This window comes from Schistocerca serialis, chromosome 2 (assembly GCF_023864345.2).
Source record: "Schistocerca serialis cubense isolate TAMUIC-IGC-003099 chromosome 2, iqSchSeri2.2, whole genome shotgun sequence".
Lineage (NCBI taxonomy): Eukaryota > Metazoa > Arthropoda > Insecta > Orthoptera > Acrididae > Schistocerca > Schistocerca serialis.
In genome coordinates, this window is record NC_064639.1 from 608861303 (window position 1) to 608883375 (window position 22073).

Sequence of the window (22073 nt, forward strand, 5' to 3'; positions counted from 1 at the left end):
AGCTGTGCTGAGTTGCAGGCCACTGTCTCTATTTAGATGTTATCAGTGATTTTTATTTTGATGCTTCTTTAATTACACAATCCCAGAAGCATTTAGTGCAAGCCACAACATGGGTTTCTTCAAATTTTATACAGTGACCATTTTCTAAATCACACTAAGCTAAAGCAGATTTCTTGGGGTAGCATAGGTGATAAAACCTCTCATGCTCCTCCTTGTGTTGTTCCATAGTGTGTACTGTTTGTCAGATGTAATACTGGCCACACTTACAAGGTATCTTGCAGACCGGCATTTGGAGACCTGCAGCATCTTTAACTGGTTTCAGTAACTGACAGATTTTTGTCAGAGGCCTGAAGATTTATTTGATCTTGTGTCTTTTTAGCAGGTGGCTTATCTTGCCCAACATGAAGCCACAGAACAGTAAAAGAGCAAGTTCATTTTCCTGCTCCTCGCTGGTGGTCTTAATATGATTCTTACAAGAAATCATGTCATTTATTTGATGAACATTATAGCTGTTGTTCATAAAGACCTCGTGCACGTGACAGCTCATTGGTCAGGTTACCAGCATCTGACATCAATATTTCATGATGCACCAATGTTTATAACACAGTGCACTTTTGTGCCAAGTGATGGTGGCTGATGGTACACAAGTACAGATCAATGTGGGTAGGTTTCTTTTAAACGCTGTGGCCAAGGCATCCATTTCATTTGCAGTGGATGTGGACAACATGGAAGGGCAACACAGTGTCTTTTTCAGTCTTCATAGTGAACTGGATATTGCTGTTAATACCACCGAGGTATTCCAAAAACTTGTCAAGTTTCTCATGCCCATGGGGCCAAACAACAAAAATCATCAGCTTATTAAAAGAAACAATTAGGTTTTAACAGCACTGTCTCTGAGGCAATATCCTTAGAGTCCTCCATGATGAGGTTGGCAACATCTAGAACTAATGGGCTCCTCATTGCAGTAGGGTCCAGCTGATCGTAATACTGGCTTGTGCCACACCAGTCTGTACTTGCATGCCGTCAGCCATCATCACCGGGCTCAGAAGCACACTGTATGCATTGGTATGTCATGCAAGAATCATATCAGATGCTGATAACATGCCCCATGAGCTGAGCCACCTATGCAAGGTCTTCAGGAACAACAGCTATAATGTTCATCTAACAAATGAAGTGATTTTAAGCAAGAATCACAATATGATCACCAATGAAGAGCTGTAAAAGACACTTGCTTTTTTGCCATTTTGTGGTTTTAGTGTTGGGAGAGATAACCCACCGATTAAAAAGACACAAGACCAAATTGATCTTCAAGTCTCTGACAAAAATCTATCAATTACAGAGACCAGTTAAAGATGCAGCAGGTCTCAGAACACCAGGAGTCACCAGTATTACATCGAGCAAACAGTATGCACTGTGGAACAACACAGGAAGGATCAATAGAGAATTTATCACCTAAGCTATCCTGAGAAATCTGCTTTACCTGAGCATGCTTTAGAAAAAGCTCTATTGTGTCTCACCCTAAAGGCTTCTAGGAATGTGTAATTAAAGAAGCCATTGAAATAAAAATCACCAACAACACCCTAAATAGAGACAGTGACCTGCAGCTCATCAGGGCATGGGATCCAGTGATTGTGTAGCTGAAGCAGGCCCATTGAATGCTGAATCAAGGTATGCTCATATATGGTATGCTGTGGGCACCAGTGATGTCATAGTTGGCAGCTAATGTATACAGGGTGGTCCATTGATAGTGACCAGGCCAAATATCTCACAAAATAAGCATCAAATGAAAAAACTACAAAGAACGAAACTTGTCTAGCTTGAAGGGGGAAACCAGATGGCGCTATGGTTGGCTTGCTAGATGGCACTGCCATAGGTCAAATGGATATCAACTGTGTTTTTTTAAATAGGAATTCCCATTTTTTATTACATATACATGTAGTACATAAAGAAATATGAGTGTTTCAGTTGGACCACTTTTTTCTCTTTGTGATAGATGGCGCTGTAATGGTCACAAACGTATAAGTATGTGGTATCACATAACATTCCGCCAGTGCGGACAGTATTTGCTTCATGATACATTGCCCATGTTAAAATGGACCATTTACCAATTGCGAAAAAGGTCGATATCAGGTTGATGTATGGCTATTATGGTCAAAATGCCCAACGGGCGTGTGCTATGTATGCCGCTCAGTATCCTGGACGATATCATCCAAGTGTCCAGACCGTTCACTGGATAGTTACTTTATTTAAGGAAACAGGAAGTGTTCAGCCACATATGAAATGTCAAACATGACCTGCAACAAATGATGATGCCCAAGTAGGTGTTTTAGCTGCTGTTGTAGCTAATCCACACATCAGTAGCAAACAAATTGTGCGAGAATTGGGAATCTCAAAACCGTCGGTGTTGAGAATGCTACATCAAAATCGATGGCAACCATACCATATTTCTATGCACTAGGAATTGTGTGGCGATGACTTTGAACATAGTGTACTGTTCTGCCACAGGGCATAAGAGAAATTATGGAACGATGACAGATTTTTTGCATGCATTCTATTTAGCGATGAAGCATCATTCACCAACAGCGGTAACGTAAATCGGCATAATATGCACTACTGGGCAATGGAAAATCCAAGATGGCTGCAACAAGTGGAACATCAGCAACCTTGGCGGGTTAATGTATGGTGCGGCATTATGGGAGGAAGGATAATTGGCCCCCATTTTATCGATGGCAATCTAAATAGTGCAATGTATGCCAATTTCCTACATAATGTTCTACCGATGTTACTAGAAGATGTTTCACTGCATGGCAGAATGGCAATGTACTTCCAAGATGATGGATGTCCGGCACACAGCTCGTGTGCGGTTGAAGCGGTATTGAATAGCATATTTCATGACAGGTGGGTTGGTCATCGAATCACCATACCATGGCCCACATGTTCACCGGATCTGACATCCCCAGATTTCTTTCTGTGGGGAAAGTTGAAGGATATTTGCTATCGTGATCCACTGACAATGCCTGACAACATGCGTCAGCGCATTGTCAATGCATGTGCTTACATTACGGAAGGCGAACTACTCTTGTTGAGAGGAATGTTGTTACATGTATTGCCAAGTGCATTGAGGTTGACGGACATCATTTTGAGCATTTATTGCATTAATGTGGTATTTACAGGTAATCATGCTGTAACAGCATGCATTCTCAGAAATGATAAGTTCACAAAGGTTCATGCATCACATTGGAACAACAGAAATAAAATGTTCAAACGTACCTACATTCTGTATTTTAATTTAAAAAACATACCTGTTACCACTGTTCATCTAAAATATGTTTGTGACTATTACAGCACCATCTATCACAAAGATTTTCTTTACATACTACACGAATATGTAATAAAAAATGGGGGTTCCTATTTTAAAAAATGCAGTTGATATCCGTTTGAGTTGACATCCGTTTGACCTATGGCAGCGCCATCTAGCAGGCCAACCATAGTGCCATCTGGTTTCCCCCTTCAAGCTAGACAAGTTTTGTTCTTTGTAGTTTTTTCGTTTGACACTTATTTTGTGAGATACTTGGCCCGGTCACGATCAATGGACCACCCTGTATAAGTGGCATATCAGAAGCCCACTGGCAGTCATATCACTTGACAATGGCCAAGAAGTGCTTGACTGAGAGCTTGTGTAATTTTAATCACTTAATACAGCTGGAAACCAGAGAACCTTTTATTCAAATGAAAACAGTGATCAAAATTAGACTGAGCCCCAAAATTGTGATACACTCAAATCATTAGCTACTAAGTTCAATGATTACTTCCTCACAGTAACAGCACACACTGCACTCACTAATAAACAACCAAATACAGATGCTTTAGATTTACTTACACAGAGACTACACGAATCAACAACACACATTAGTTTCAAAAATATAGCTTCTAAGATGAATACAAAATTCATCTGGTCACTAGTAGTAATTCTGCTGGCCATCATGATATTTACAGCAGAATGTTAATATCTCATGTCAGCTTTGTAGGACTATTGCTAAGCTATCTTTGTGATCATTGAATGACCATGGTCATATCTCCTGATGGATTTAAATATGTATTAGTAAAACCCATCTATAAAACTGGAGTTAAGCAAACCACCTCTAACTATAGTCACATTCCTTTTCTTCCCAACATTTTGAAAGTGGCTTGTGGTAGAATAATGACTCGTTTATGTAAGCAGAACTTCTTAATTGCCTCTCAGTTTGGCTTTCATAAATGATCCTCCCCAGAGAAAGCAGTACAAGACCTCGCAAATGAATTCCTAGCAGAGAAAAGCAAGAAAAATCATTGGTGCATTTCTCAATCTTGGCAAAGCCCTTAATTGTGCAGATCCAATGGCTCTATCTGCTAACAGAAGTTTACAAAATCAACTCCCCCTACTGCTTGGATTACGGACCTGCAGAGCCTCATGCACAAATGAAAATTTATGTGTGAAAATCATGTGTTTCAAAAATGATATGAAGGTTGTCTTACCATGGAAGTCATGATTTGGTTCTCATCAGACAAATAGGCCCAAGCAAAACCACAAAGGAAAATGACTACAACAACTGACAGATGTTACAAGTCATTTCACCAAAGGTACATAAGAAGAAGGCCACAGGAAAACATGAAGAAGCTTGCATTTTTGCCATTCTGTGGCTCAATTATGTGAAAGATTAATGGCTCCTCAACAGGTATGAAACTGAATCACTCTTCAGGCCTCCAGTAAGCATTTGACAACTCAATGTCTATGATGATGATGTAGGATTGAAAATGCCCAGGATATATACCAAGATACTGTGTGGCTGTGGAGAGTCTTATGTTGAATAGAGGCTTGTGCACTAACGTATATTCCTGAAAAATCAGCAGTAGCAGAAAATTCACTGCCAAATGGACACCAAATACATTAATGAGTCTGGAATAGCATAATAAAATAAGAGATAAAAATAAAAATACATAACAGCACCCTGAATAAAGAAAGATGGTAGTACAGCTATATAAGGGCAGAAGCAGCAATCACATGGCACTTTCCACTTGACAATGACTGAGGAGCACTTGTCCAAACAGTCGTGGAGATTTAACCACATAGTGCAGCTGAGAGCTAAAGAAATTATTTTATATTGCCTTGAGACAATTTACCAACCTAGAAGTGCTAATGCTTCCAGATTCTGAACCAAAAGAAATGCTGTGTGTAGCCCAATTGTTTGAAGTCTCTAATGCAGCAAGCAGCTACATGCAGAGAACAATGGAAGTGGCACTGATCAAACTTCAATACTAATTTCATGCTTTCCCTCTGACATCATCATCTAACTCATCTAATAACTCAGTATGAGGATTTGACCTCTGCCATCGCTTAAAATTTACTCTAAGTTACATAAATAATACAGTTTCCTCTATCAACAACAGATTTGTTCAAAAAGTTGAATACCCTGACATGTTGCCTCCATCTGCCAGCACTGTCACTGCTGCCACAGATCATCAGAGCTATGGATAGAAAGCACAGAAATAGACAGCACTCAACTTCAGCAATCAAAACTATCCAGTTCAGCACAACATAGGTTTATAGACTTCAACGTGGCATTCACACATACATACAGATCATGAATACGACATTTCGTAATGATGTGGAATGTGTCAGTTTAACATAAGTTCTCTTTACACAAAATAATTAATTAATTATTTCTTTGTTCTTTTTATTTTTTTATTTTTGCTTATTTATTTTTGCAGTTACTACTTCATATGTAATAATTCATCTATTGAGTATTCTTTTCATTTGCTTTCAAATGTTGGTTGGCTATCTGTCAGACTTTTAATACTATGTGGCAAATGACCAAAGATTTTTGTGGCAGCATAATTCACCCCTTTCTGTGCCTAAGTGATATTTAATTCAGAATAGTGAAGATCATCCTTTCTTCTGGTGTTGTAGCTATGCACTTTGCTGTTATTTTTGAACTGGGATAGGTTATTAATGACAAATTTCATAAGTGAATATATTTATTGTGAAGGTACTGTGAATATCCCGAGTTCCGTAAATAAATGTCTGCAAGGTTATCTTGGGTGGGCTCCAGCTATTATTCTGATTACACACTTTTGTGCAATGAATACTTTCCCTCATAATGTCAAATTGCCCCAATATATGATGCCATATGAAATCAGTAAATGAAAATAGGAGGTGATTAGTGTTTAACGTCCCGTCGACAACGAGGTCATTAGAGACGGAGCGCAAGCTCGGGTGATGGAAGGATGGGGAAGGAAATCGGCCGGGCCCTTTCAAAGGAACCATCCCGGCATTTGCCTGAAGCGATTTAGGGAAATCACGGAAAACCTAAATCAGGATGGCCGGAGACGGGATTGAACCATCGTCCTCCCAAATGCGAGTCCAGTGTGCTAACCACTGCGCCACCTCGCTCGGTGAAAATAGGCATAGTAGGCTAATTTACTGATATGTTTATCACCAAAATTTGCAATAACCCTAGTAGTATATGTAGCTGCACCTAAACTTTTCAGCAGATCATCGGTGTGTTTCTTCCAATTCAATTTCTCATCAATGCACACACCCATAAATTCTGAATATTCTGCCTTAGCAACAGACTTCTGTTCATAGTCTATATTTATCAGTGGTGTTATGCCATTTACTGTACAGAATTGTATAAACTGTGTTTTCTCAAAATTTAGTGATAGTCCATTTGTAGAGAACCACTTAATAATTTTCTGAAAGACATTATTTACAATTTCCTCAGATGATTCTTGCTTGTTGGGTGTGATTACTATACTTGTATCATCAGCAAAAAGAATTAGCTTTGCAGCTTCATTAATATAGAGTGACAAGTCATTAATATATATTAAGAACAATAAGGGTCCCAAGACTGAACCCTGTGGGACACCATTTTTGATACCTCTCCAGTTAGAGGATTCTGCTGATTTTTGCAGACTATCTGTACTGTTAATTTCAACCTTCTGTATTCTTCCCGTTAAGTATGAATTAAACCATTTGTGCACTCTTCCACTCATAACATAACGCTTAAGCTTAATCTAGGAGAATTTCATGATTCACACAATCAAAAGCCTTTGAGAGATAACAAAATATCCCAATGGGTGATGTTCTGTTATTCAATTCATTTAAAATCTGATCTGTGAAAGCATATATAGCATTTTCTGCTGAAAAGCGTTTCTGAAAACCAAATTGACATTTTGTTAGTACTTTATTTTTACAAATTTTAGATAAAGCTATGCAATGGTTTAACAATAGGGTATTTCAGTCTATCTATACAAATGCCCTGTTTCAGTGAGCTATTATATATGTGGCTGAGAATCCTACTTATTTGTTGAGAACAAGATTTTAATACTCTGTTGGAAATGCCATCAATTCCATGTGAGCTTTTAATTTTGAGGGAATTTATTATTTTCCTATTTCAGTAGAAGAGTTGGGTTGAATTTCAGTTTTATCAAATTGGGTAGGTACTGCCTCTTCCATATACTGCCTTGCATTTTTTAATGAATAGCTTTGATCGTATTTTTTCTACAACACTTTAAAAAATGATTATTAAAAATGTTTTCTACTTCTGGCTTCTTGTTGACAACCTTTTCATTGTGTTTGATAGAAATAGTCTTTCTGCACTCTTGAGTGCCCTGTTTCCCTTTTAACAATATTCCAAATTGTTTTAATTTTATTATCAGTTGTACTAATCTCAGACATAATCCACATACTTCTGGACTTTCTAATAACTTTTCTTAATATAGTGCAGTAGTTTTTATAATGTTTCACTGCAGCATAATTAATCCCATTCCAAACTGACACAGGCACATCAGCCATGCTAATTAACCTTCGCACCAGCTAGTGGTTGGGGTTCTCCAGTCTTGTCACATCCAACATAAAAAATAATAGGATACAGTAGCCATCAGATTCCATAGGTGCGAACACTCCCAGCAAATGTCAGCTACAAGTGTAATGTATGTCATTTAAAAATAGTAGTTGTGGACTGCCGGAGTGTCTTGGCATTTAAATTAATACCTTTAGTCAGAGATCCACTCGCTGAAATAATTTCTGCTTCAGTTGCACGCATATCCCCTACCTTCTGCAACTGACTGGCACATGATTTTTCCCCACACAAATTACTATTGAAAGATACACTACTGGCCATTTAAATTGCTACACCACAAAGTTGACGTGCTACAGATGCAAAATTTAACCGACAGGAAGAAGATGCTGTGATATGCAAATGATTAGCTTTCCAGAGTATTCACACATGTTTGGCGCCGGTGGCGACACCTACAATGTGCTGACATGAGGAAAGTTTCCAACCCATTTCTCATACACAAACAGCAGTTGATGGGCATTGCCTCGTGAAACATTGTTGTGGTGCCTCGTGTAAGGAGGAGAAATGCATACCACCATGTTTCCGACTTTGGTAAAGGTCGGATTGTAGCCAATTGTGATTGCAGCTTATCGTATCGTGACATAGCTGCTCGTGTTGGTCGAGATCCAATGACTGTTAGCAAAATATGGAATCAGTGGGTTAAGGAGGGTAATACAGAATGCTGTGCTGGATCCCAACGGCCTCGTATCACTAGCAGTTGAGATGACAGGCATCTTGTCCACATGCCTGTAATGGATCATGCAGCCACATCTCGATCCCTGATTCAATAGATGGGGATGTTTGCAAGACAACAATCATCTGCATGAACATTTCGACAATGTTTGCAGCAGCATGGACTATCAGCTCAGAGACCATGGCTGTGGTTATCCTTGACGCTGCATCACAGACAGGAGTGCCTGTGATGGTGTACTCAATGACGAACCTGGGTGCACAAATGGCAAAACGTCATTTTTCTGGATGAATCCAGGTTCTGTTTACAGCTTCATGATGGTTGTATCCGTGTTTGGCGACATTGTGGTGAACACACATTGGAAGCATGTATTCGTCATCGTCATACTGGTGTATCACCTGGCGTGATGGTATGGGGTGCCACTGGTTACAGATCTCTGTCACCTCTTGTTCGCATTGACGGCACTTTGAACAGTTAACGTTACATTTCAGATGTGTTACGATTCGTGGCTCTAACCTTCATTTGATCCCTGCGAAACACTACATTTCAGCAGGATAATGCATGACTGCATGTTGCAGAGCCTGTACGGGCCTTTCTGGATACAGAAAATGTTCGACTGCTGCCCTGGCCAGCACATTCTCCAGATCTCTCACCAACTGGAAACATCTGGTCAATGGTGGCCGAGCAACTGGCTCGTCACAATACGCCAGTCACTACTATTGATGAACTGTGGTATCGTATTGAAGCTGCATGGGCAGCTGTACCTGTACACGCCATCCAAGCTCTGTTTGACTCAATGCCCAGGCGTATCAAGGCCGTTATTACGGCCAGAGGTGGTTGTTCTGGGTACTGATTTTTCAGGATCTGTGCACCCAAATTGCATGAAAATGTAATCACATGTTAGTTGTAGTATAATATATTTGTCCAATGAATACCCGTTTATCATCTGAATTTCTTCTTGGTGTAGCAATTTTAATGGCCAGTAGGGAAAATCTGCAGCGAGTGTAAATTCCTAGGTATTTGGATAGATATCAAACTACTATGGACACAACAAATTGACAATGTATGTGCAAGGCTATCATATAGCCTGTATGTTTTAAGAAGAATAGCTCCATATGTCAATACCCAAACAATGAGGATGATGTATTTTGGTTTAATACATCCATTTCTAGCATATGGTCTTGCACTGGGGGGCGGGGCTTCCAAAAGTCATGTAGACCAAGTATTTAAACTCCAGAAAAGAGCTTTGAGAATATTACGCAAAAAAGATGCTCAAACATCATGTTAGGAATTGTTTATAGAATTTAAAATTCTGACTATCTATTCAATGTATATGTTTGAAACAATAGTATTAACTGTAGAAGATAAGAAATATACCTGTTGTAATGCAGAAATTCATGATCACAATATTAGACAAGTACAAAATTACCGTATGATACACAGAAGACTGAAAAAAACTGCAAACAGTCCATATATTAATGGAGCAAAATACCAAACACTATCAAATGAACTGAAGGTAATAACTGGAGAGACATTCAAAAAACATCTAAAATCGTGGCTCATTGAGGAGTGCTTCTATAGCCTACTGTAGAAACTAAAATCTAAAGGATTATTATGTCAAATAATTTGGACTACATTCTTAAGTTCCTATTATATAGTAAAATTAGATCGTATACTGTCGTATTGTACTACCAATTGCTATGCATGTAATTACATGTTTCACACAAATAAATTACAAATTAGTGTACATAAGGTACCCAGTTGCCTCAAGACAGGAGATGGAGGATAAAACTGCTTCATTTTATCTTTCTCTTCACATATAATGGGAAACATATTGGATCTTGCTATTCAAAATTTTTCCGATATTTGTTTTGTGTATTTTTCTGGGTTATCAGAAATGCTCCATCTCCATTTTGTCTTATTTTCCTTCTGAGGAGACTGTCAAGAGTACCTGTAATTATATCAAATCCATGTTGCAAAGTGTTCAGAAGAACTGTAGTTTCTGCCTTGTGTGCAGAAGGGCTGTGGCTTTTTTCTTGTCACTGCCAATAATTAGGCCATCATTAATATAGGTTGATTCATGAAATTTATTTTATTGTGTTTGCAATAAAGCAGACAAGGATCTGTGGCACTGTTTACGTCATGACTTCCATAAAATGCATGTTCCAGCTGCATGGCACCTGAGTCCACAAAGACTCCATTTCAAAACATACTCGATCAGCATAATCTCTGAAATTTTGTTGTTGTTCTATATACATCATCTTCTCAAATAGGCAATCTCCACATCAAATTGTTTTACCAGCATCTTATTTGAAGCAGCTATTACTAACAAAGTTTGAAGTAATGCGCCATAGGACTAAACGTATCTTCAAGCTTCTTGAACAAACCACCAGTCAGGCTCTGAAGCAAGCTTTTCCATCAGCTGCAACTTTCTGGTATAGAGAACAGCAGTTATGTAATATGTTGTCATTTATAGTACATCAACTAATATTCACATATTGTTTCCTTCAGTGATTACATTTCTTTATTAATTGCTTCCATTCCTTTTTCCTTCTCATTTAGCTGCAATATTTGGAGAAACAGTTTGGATCTTTATGATCGTCAGCATCAGCTTTTGTTAGCATCAACAATTCACCACTTTGCTTCATTGACTTCTGTTCTCCAGATTATCTCAGTCATAAAATCCAAATGCTTGAGCTTTCTGGAAGTCTGTTGATTCCTTGATACCACTTTCTTTGACTTTCAGCAGAATCAAGTGTACCAAATTTTTCTTCGCATTTACTTCAAGTTCATATAAACAAAGCACCATAGGGATGTGCCATTTCGGTTTTGCCTTATCGTCAGGTATTTGTAGTCTATCAATATTCAATTTATAGTCACCATTGGTAGTAACAATCTTATGGAAGGTTCCCATTAATATACGAGTTGTTTCAGAGAGAAATTTCTTCTATGGGTACACACTGGATTGCGTCAACCTTCTTCTAAAATTGTGTTTTGTTCATTTTGATTTCGTCTGGGCCCATAACCTGTCATAATTATTAATTTTGACCAACACAGTTTCATTTAAGAATGATTTATTCAGAGGATATGAACTATTCAGCAACAAAATTAATTTCAACGAGTTTTTATAAATCAAGGATATTTTTAAAAAATACTATAGAACAGTATTTTATAATGAACCATTAACATGTTTCTTTGGTCTCTATAGTGAATTTAAACTGACGAACAATCAACAAGTAATCAGCATCTGTACTTGAAAGAACTGGCAGACAAACTATCTAGTGACACCTCATGGGTGCTTTCTTGCAGGTTCTGTTGTATGAAGAATCAAATGAAATAGCAGTGACTAATGCCCCATTTGACCTCTATTGCTACAAATACTTACTGCTCAGGATTGCTTGCTTTCCAGTATAAATTCATCATTACTTAGAGGAACTGATGTGAGGCATTCCCTCATGTGGTAATCATCTAGATAATACTGTGGTGATAGGTGCTACACAACAATAACATCAAGCACACTTGAAAACAAGCAATGGAAACTCCAAGTTGGAATATCAACAGTATCAGGAAAAGGATGATTGCTACTCACCATAAAGAAGACCTATCGAGTTGCACATAGGCACAATGAAAAAGACTGTTACACGTTATAGCTTTTGGCCAAACCATTCTTCAGGCCAAAGCCGGTCAGAGTTGCTGGTAGTAGTGGTTACGTGTGCTTGAGGCATGATTCCTTGTGTGAATGTGTGTGTGTTTCCTTTGCTAAAGAAGCCTTTGGCCGAAATCTATAATTTATAACCGTCTTTTCATTGCGCCTGTTGCAAGCTCAACAGGTCATTTTTACAGTGAGTAGCAATCTATCCTTTTTCTAATAAACTTGGAAACATAATTACATATGTAAAAAGTGGCAATACTGCATTGCAATAATAGCAAAAGCAAATTCTTTGAAGCTGAAATAGAATAATGTGCCACAAACTGAGTAAAAAGGTACAAGACACATGGAACAGCAGTTAGCTGCCACAGAGAAATTGAGACTATCTAAAAGCTTAGAAGAATTGCAGATGTTCGTGGAGAAAATCAGTTATTACATAAAATTTATTCAATATCTAACCTCATTTCACACCCTCTGAACCAACAGCAAAAGAAAGGTGTGAACCAAATGGACAACATTACTTGAGAAAGAGTGAATTTTCACTCTGCAGTGAAATGTTCGCTGATTTGAAACTTCCTGGCATTAAAACTCTGTACCACACTGGGTCTCAAGCTTGTGATCTTTACATTTTGCAGGTAAGGCCTTTACAGATTGAGCTATCCTAGCATGACTCGTGACCCAGGTCATGAGTTGTGCTTCGATAGCTCAGCTGGTACAGTGCTTGCCCACGAAAAACAAAGGTCACAGGTTCAAGTCACGGTCCAGCATACAGTTTTAATCTGCCCGGAAGTTTCAAATCAGTACACAATGCGCTGCATACTGAAAACTCATTCTGGAAACCATCCCCCAGGACTGGCTAAGCTGTGCCTCTGCAGTATTCTTTCTTCCAGGAGTGCTAGTCCTGTAAGCTATGCGGGAGATCTTCTGTTAAGTTTGGAAGGTAGGAGATGAATACTGGCAAAAGTAAAGCTGTGAAGGTGGGTTGTGAGCTGTGGTTGGATAGCTCAGTTGGTGGTGCACTTGCCTGTGAAAGGGAAAAGATCTGAGCTTTGATTCCCAGTCTGGCACACGGTTCTAATCTGCCAGGAAGTTTCAGTACATGAAAAAGTGTACAGCCAATTGCAAAATAAGTTTCAAACAGTTTCATACATAGTGATATTTTCGTCTGGTATCTGACTGACTTTAGCTGTTGACAATTCCCATTATGGCTACAGGGTTTCCTTATATGAACAGCTAATTCATTATGTATCAGAATCACTAAAACTACAAAACTACTCACAATTTAAACAGTTGACTGTCATATGTGATATGACCAAGTTCACAGATATCATTATGATATACAATTTCATCTAACTGCAGATTGGATTCTACTGTTAGCCACTTTCTGATCTCAAGAACAGGCAGCTCAGTGCTTTTAATTATAGGTCACATTGCTCTGCAACTACAGCTACAAGATACATTACAAGCAGACCAGCAGACACAAATGTTAGTGTGCTATGCTGGGTCTCAATGGATGCTAACCCACTGCTCAGCACAAAAGCAGAAATGAGTTTTCAGCAGGATAAGACAATACAAAAATCCCCAGTCACAGCATCCAAAGTGGCTTCTTCTACAGCACTGGGTACAATAATACTGGAGCTGGCACAATGGCCAAGGTAAAGATGGCCAATTAGATTACCAGCTTTGACTGAAGTCCTACTACAAACCATACTTTCCTCATGGCAGGATCTGTGGGGGTTGTCAGCATCATTCTATGTACAACTGAGAGAGGCGAGCTGTATGTAGCTATTCTCAGAGCATAAATACCATGGGTTTTATCTAAGTTACACCAAAATTACTGAAGAATGACTGGCACCAAAAATCTGGCAGTGAGACCTGTCTATTGAACAGAGGTAAATACAGATATTCAGAAACAAGTTCAAGCTTGTACTCAGAGCACCAAAAACTAAACCGATCATCTCTGCATTTTGGCTACTCTGTGACAGAATAGATCTATAATTTACTAGTCCCTTCTTAAGTACAATGTGACTGATTATATTAGGAGCATTATCAAACTATCTATACACAGTTAGCATGAGATCCATCACCCCAGAAGTCACTGTTCAAGTCCTGAAAAAAAAGGAGCATGGCATTACAAAGCTTACCTCACATGTCGTACTCAACAGAGGCCCCAATTTTTTCTAGATTCTGCTCCTGCAGTGATCATATTAGCTACAAGAACACCCTTGTAACCATCATCCAATGTACTTATGGAACAAATTCAGCATATGGTTGCACAAGTACAGCATGTGGTTGCAGCCCTGCCAAGATATTCCATGGGTGACAACCATACACTCCCCTACAGCTGTTTATGCCATCACCTCAGGACACCAAGACAACAGTCTCATCACCATCAGAACAGCACAAAGGAAATAAGGTTTGGGCCCATACATTTGGTTATCTCAAAGGATGAACATTTGCAGTGGTCACCAGCTGGCAAGCACATCTGACATACATAGTTCAGCTGAAACCAGAGATCACCAGTTGTGACCCTAAAAAGAAGTTCATTTGCCACACTACAGTCTTCATGTTGTTTGTGGACTCCACTTCGTTTCTTCTTACAAATTCCAGTTCATTGTGCTACAAGTGATAAGCATTAATCTGAAGTTTTATTGCATTTGTGTCTGTGCCATTGTTCACCCTGCCAATAAATTTCATTGATATTCAGACAGATTTTGTTTTACTTGTAACCTGTAGATGGACCATTGCTGGACATACATTACCTGACAAAAAAAGTGACGCACCCAAAAGGGGAGGAGGAAACAAAATGAAACTTCATGGATTATGATGTTAGTCTACTTGATGTTGTTTCAATACTTAGAAAATCAAGTCAAATTTACAAAGAACATGGCAGTATGAGCCTACTTATCAGTATGACATTGTACCCCCTCTGGTCTGAATGCACATACCGACTCAGGTATGGAGAATGTCGTAAAACCTTTGTAATCTCTCCGGAGACAAGGTGGCCCACAACTGCTGTAACTGATCCTTGGATACTGTCACTGGTATCGAGTTGATGTCCAACCTGGTCCCACATATCTTCTATCACTGACATATCCGGGAATCTTACTGGTCACGTCAGTTTTCTCAACATCACACATGTGTGGACAATCATTGTTCTGATGAGATACAGCACCACGATACTGTTGCATGAGAGGTAACACATGAGGACACAGGATGTCTATGAGGCACTATTGTGCTATAAGAGTTCCTTCAATCAACAGTTCTGACCTGAACTCATACTCAACTACTCCCAACACCATGACACCAGAAGTAACACCCCTGTTCCTCTCCAGAACAGTGGGAGAATGGGACTTCTCCACAGGTCTCTGCCATGCTCGCTGGTGATGGTCATCCAGGGCAGTATAGAATAGTGATTCACCACTGAACGCAATGTGATGCCATTCATCAGTGATCCATGCTTCCTGGCCATGGCACCACTACATACACAGCCATTTGTTTTGTGATGATAATGGCATCCTATGTATGTGATGATAATTCCCTAGTCCAGCTACTGCTAGTCTCTGACCAAATGGTATGGGATAACACACAACATTGTGGAGAGTCCATTAGTTGTTCTCTGATGGCATGTGCAGATGCAAAGAGGTTATGATGAGCATGGTGCACATTATGGCAAACCTTCCCTGTAATGGTCAGATGTGGTTAACCAGAACCTAGATGATGAGCATGTTTGCCTTCATGATCCCATGCAGTCCATCATCAGGCAACAGTCACATTTGAATGTCCCACAAATCTGAATATTTCACTATTTTAGCAGCCGAGCAAATGAAGACCTACAATGAGGCCCCTGTCAAACTCTGTCACATGCTGTCTTACATGAGTACTATGTGGTTTCCATGTTCTCCACAGCGATCACTCAACACTCAACTCTTCGCACCACTTATACAGGGTGATTTTTTTCCACTGTTCACAAACTCTAGGGACTGATCAATGAGAGGACATGGAACCAAAACTTTATAAGGAACTTATGTCCACAAGTGCATGATTTCCATGCTACAGACCATTTATTCATACTTTGTTACGGAGAATGCTGTCTGATATGCACTGTACCGTGTAGCCACAGTTACAGTATGCATGGTTTCCTCCTAGAGGGTTGTACTATCACTCATATGTCATGCCCTAACACTGTCTCCTGCTATAATAATAGGTAATGTTGTGTCCAATTCACTTCTCTTGCTGGCATACCTTGTAGGGGATGTGATACATTGATGTACACAGTGGTTAAGTATTCGAATCAAGAGCTTGCCGAGATGGTGTTTACTTGGAGAAAGGCAAAAGGCAATGGGCAAGGGGCAGCAGGTTTGTATGAGGAAAACTATTCCCGCTGGCAATAACCACAGCATTCAATATTTGCAACAGTGTTTTGCCATTTGTCTGAGACAGGGTCATTTCACAAAGCAGGAAATCATAAAGGTAATACCCGAAATATTCAGACACAAGACTTGAAGGAAAATGTGATTAACACTGTGGAAGGCAACCGCTGTGTCAGTACCAGACAGTTGGTCTGCCTGTACAGGGTAAGTCAGATGGCCATGTGGAATATTCTCCATGACAACTGTCACTACCCTATCACTTACAGCGTGTTCAAGGCGTACTAGCGACAGACTTTCCACACTGCAAGTAGTTTTGTCACTGGTTTCTTCACCAGGCAACCATGGTTCTGGAATTTGTATCATCTATCCTATTCACAGATGAGGTCACCTTGATGCAGAGTGGTATCTTCAACTTTCATAATAGTTATCTGTGAGATAATATGCGGAACCTCCATGGTATGGTGATAGTGAATCATCAGCATCAGTGCAGCCAGCATGTGGGGGCCAGGATAATTGGTGATTGTATTTTGGGACCAGTCTTCCTTCCACATCACCTAACAGACCAGAACTATCGGCACTTGTTGCAGGTGATGTTGCCTCCCCTGTTGGATGAAGTGCCATTGTCCAGCCCACTTCACTTTTAACATACGAATGCATAGCAATCATGTCTTCCCTGGTTGATGGATCAGTTGAGGGGGTCTAGTTGTATGGCCTGCTCATTCACGGGATCCCAACCAGTGTGGTTTCTGGTTATGGGGCCATCTCAGAAGTATCATGTATGCAGAGTCCATTCGAGATGTGAAGACACTGGAGCAGCATATTTGTGCTGCATTTGACACTGTTCAGATGCATCATGGCTGATGTGAACGTGTGAAACAGAAGGGGCTACAGTGTGAGCACACATGTACTGAAGCACATGGAAACTATTTTCAGCACATACTGTAACTGTGGTTGCATGGTTCATCACAAATTAGACTGCAGTCTCTGTAACACAGTATGATTGAATCAATGGTCTCTAGCATGTAAACCATGCATTTCTGGACATAAGTTCATCAGACCTTTTTTGTTCCATAACCTCTCATCAATCAGTCCCCGGGGATTCTACACAGTGGAAAAAATCACCCTGCATACCTACCAGGATTGTTAATGACACTGAACACAAGCAACACTAATGAACTCTGATGGCTGTTCTACCTGTCACAAGGAACTGCTACTCCAATCATTTAGGTATCCACCAATGGTGTGTATATATACAAAGTTACATTGACAGCCAATCATCTCTTCCGGGTGCTCTCTTTTTTCTCATGCAGTGGCTGTTCCTATGCTTATAATAGTAATTTAAGGAAGTAAGGTTTCTGAATTATTTTCAGAATCTTCTGCCATTCTACAACAGAATAAGCTTCATTAGTCACAATAATGTTTATTAGGGGCATCAATGCCTTTATGTTCAGTGGTGACCTTTAAAGAAATCTGTCCTTGTGGCCAAAGTCACTAATGCGCAATTGTTTTTGGGTGCTTGACTCAAAAGTAGAGACTTCAAATATTGGTAGTAGAAGAAATTTTCACCGCCAATATTTGGCTAAGGTGTGTCATACTGTTCCTGATCACTAAACATAGTGCAAATTAACTGAGTCAAAGCACAAACATCTCCTCACAGAGTCAGGCATGCAACACTTTTGGTGGTAATCTGTTCATGATCCAGAGATGGACATTAAGCTTCATGGCCCCTTGGTACTATTTGAGAGGAGTGGGCTATGTATCAACATTTGGTTTTATCGTCGCCCATCTCTCATTATACAAGACAAATATGACAACACTCTAAACACCATTACAGTTACCTACACTCAAAAAGCACACTATAGCACAACATTTACATTTCATGAATGAAACATGCCATTGTGCACTGACAGGGTGTATACACAGACAAAGAAAATAATTCCTGGATTTCCCAATTAAAAAATACACTGTTTCACAGGTGGAAATACACTTTTTCCGTGTTATTTGACAGTAAAATTTCCCTCAGATTCATAAAACTTATCAGTCCTTTGAATGGTTAAGGTTTTATAAACCAGCGTAGAACCTCCCACCACTTTAGGAAATGAACCCTAGGGAAAAAAAGAAAAAAAAAAAGTGTTTTCAAAAGATCTTTGACTTGGAGCAACATGCACGGTGCATATTTTCATGTTATGAAAGTACATAGTCAAATTCCACCAAACATGGAACGTTAGTTTCCAAAGCATTGAAATCGATATTGTGATGTGCTATTGGATAGCAGATATTTAACGCATTTACATGGGGCTCCCAAAAGTGGATTTTGTAAACCGATCTCCAAATACTACTTCTGGTTGCCAGTTTTCCAGTTCCAATTGGTTTCCGCTCCCATGTAAATGCAGCGATATTGAAATGTGCTTCGGCTGTCAGGTTTCGTCTTGTTTTTTAAAAATTTCAGCTGATGTTGATGGAGCGGCTTTTTGTGCAGCGAAGGATAAGTAGAAATATTAGACTGAAGCTGTTTACACCTTGTCTAATTGAAGAGAAGTAGCAATTGTGCTGACTAAATCATAAACTATATCAGCTATTTCCAGGCACTGTAGTTAACTGGGCTAGCGAATCCGCTTCAGACCTTAACATGTAAACACGACAGCAAAAATCAGTTTCCAAAATTCAATTTTCATCTTTCAGGAGATGCGTCAAATGGAAACGTAGTGATTCAGAGCATAGGACATGTGATGGGGTCAGCCTATAGCAACATCACTGTTAAGTAGCACGAACACAAAATAGGAAAAGTTAATGGTTTAAATTAATGTATGTAGTGTAGCTACAAGAAAAGCTGAGATTTCACAATTTTTTGCATGTGTTGCACTTCGATACATCACACAAATGAGCCAGTAAAATTTTAAGTAATGATGTAAATGTCTGGTTTTCTGGGCTCGAAATTCTTCTAAGTGACTGGCCATAAAACTGTTAAGTTTAAATGAAAGTCAAATGTTCTGTTACTTAAGAAATTCAAAACTTGTTCACTCACTTAACATAACTCATATTGTGTAAAATGAAATACACTTAGAAAGTAATGCTTTTCAAACAACCAATGGCAATATTTTCCCGTGACCTTTTACAATTCATTTCAGCTGTTGTCAGAGCCAGGAAACGCCATTACTGTGCCTTCGCAGCTATGATGACATAGGTAGCCTGTATTTTCATATGTATATAGCATTAAGATATCTTACATTATGTCTTAAATGAAACAGGGCATCAGAAGATACTCCAAGAGCATCGGAATTTCGTAAACCCTACTAAAAGGCTTAGTTCAACTTAAAGGACACATTCATATTTCCAGATTCATGAAGAAGTAGGCCTCAACCTGATATTAAACTTTTCAGTGTAGTTTTCAGGATGCAAATTTTATTGGAGTACCAGTTTTGTATTATCTCATGTTTAGTTCTTTATTTCCCAGATGATAACAATGTGCACTTGAAATTCTGTGAACAGTTGACACTAGCAATAGTGTTTCAAATAAATTGACTGCCTCTGTGGGAAAGAGTAATTAAACTCAAATTTTTTTTAGCAAATCAACAAAAATAAATTCATTTTTCTGCAAGCCAATTAATGCACGATGCCTAAGACCTCGAAATAAAATAAAATCAGAAAAGTGAAACTAATAACCATTTGACATGAGAACTGTAAACCAAGAGGAGACAGCAAAATCACTAAACATAAACACAGTTCACATGGAGACTACACCTCAACCCACTACAACCCAGACTGCTCTGTGCATGCGCAAATCAGGCAGCATGGGCCCGCCAGAAAAAATTTTCCGGGTAGCATCTGGCTGCTTGTTGATACTGCTGATACAGCTAACAGCCATGCTTCAAGTAGCCAGAAGCGGGAGAAGGTACTGCTATAGGTGACTCAATCGCATATGCGCATAAGACCGCTGGCAATTGCTCAAACAAACCTAATATAAACTGTTGTGATGTTATGCCCATTGGAAGCAGTTTGTTGTTATAAAGTATTGTATAGCCTTTAACACATTTTGCTGTTGGCAGACGTTTGTGTGTGCACTGTGTTTTGTTGCTGTAAATGGCACATTTCCTTTGTATCTTAAGCTGTATTTTTTTCCTTGTTTGTGTTTTATTAATGGAGTATTATTTTACAGTAGCGGGCTAAAGTAAAATTCTTTGTTAGAATATCAGTTCTTACCAGTCCAAACTACAAAAATTTAACTGAAAACTAAAACAATGAAAAATTCCCAGAATTCTAAAAATTTCCTGGATTTTTCCCAGTTTTCTCTTAGCTGAAAAAACTCTCGGGATTTTCCTGGACTTCGCAGTTCTCCCAGAGGGTATATACCCTGACTGATGAAAAGCAACTTTTCCAATCATGTGGCTGAATCTACTCTTTGTGATCTCACAGCCATCAACACAATAAACTTTCCATTTTACTTCAAAAAATTTTATTAACTTGCACTAGTCTGCCCGAAGGCAACTAAATTTGTCAGCAGACCTTCTTGTGTTTGAATATGGTATATATCCTGTAATTGCAGAGTTATTTTATAGATAACCACTTCCTCAAATGAAAAGTGAACACAGAGAGTATTAAGTTTGAATTTATTAGTTTCACATTCCAGTAATTAGCTGCTACTCACTCAGTGCTGCCACCTTTGTGAGTAAGGCCCTGTAATAACAGCTAAGGTAATTAGGCCCAACAAAAGAAAACTGTATAGAAAATATGTCAGTGGCTAAGGATGTGTTGGGTATGGAGTCAGTGGATTGTGATGGATGATTTTGCTAAAGAATTGTAACTGTAAAACAATATCTAGTTCAAAGTAATATTCCAGCTGAACTGTTTTAAGACTCAGGTCCTTAAAAGTCAAAAGAAGTTTAATATTACTTGGACTTTGCAGAACACAGAGAGATAATACTGTACAACAAGTGTGTGATGTAGGTAACATTAGTTTAGATGAGAAGGCAACTGGTGGGAAAGCAGTAATAAAATGTGATGACTAGTTGTAAAATAAATTAGAAAGGTGGATGACCATTCACTGTTAATAAGTTATGAGAAAAACTATTCTCTTAAATTAAATACTTTCTAATTATTATCTGAAATTAAACTGTTCATAAAATGTTTACAAATCTGAAAATGAATTGGTCATGTAGTGGGATTTCAGCATGAAAATTACCTAGCAATGAACTCTTCAAATTAACGTACTTTCATTTATGTCTATTGTTTCAAGCAAATACTACAGTGACAGCCATTAAAAGGCAAAACTGAGGGAAAGCCAAAAATTCACTGAAATTATAGAAGTATTGAATAAAATCATGTCATGTCTGCAGAAGATAAAGCATAAAAATGGCACTTAAATAAAGTGCAATGCATGATATTTGTAACAGTGAATATTCTGAGTGATAATGTTGAAAATTTGTTATACATTAATGTGACCACTTGCCAGAAGCACCTTTTGCAATGGGGATGTGCAGGAAGAG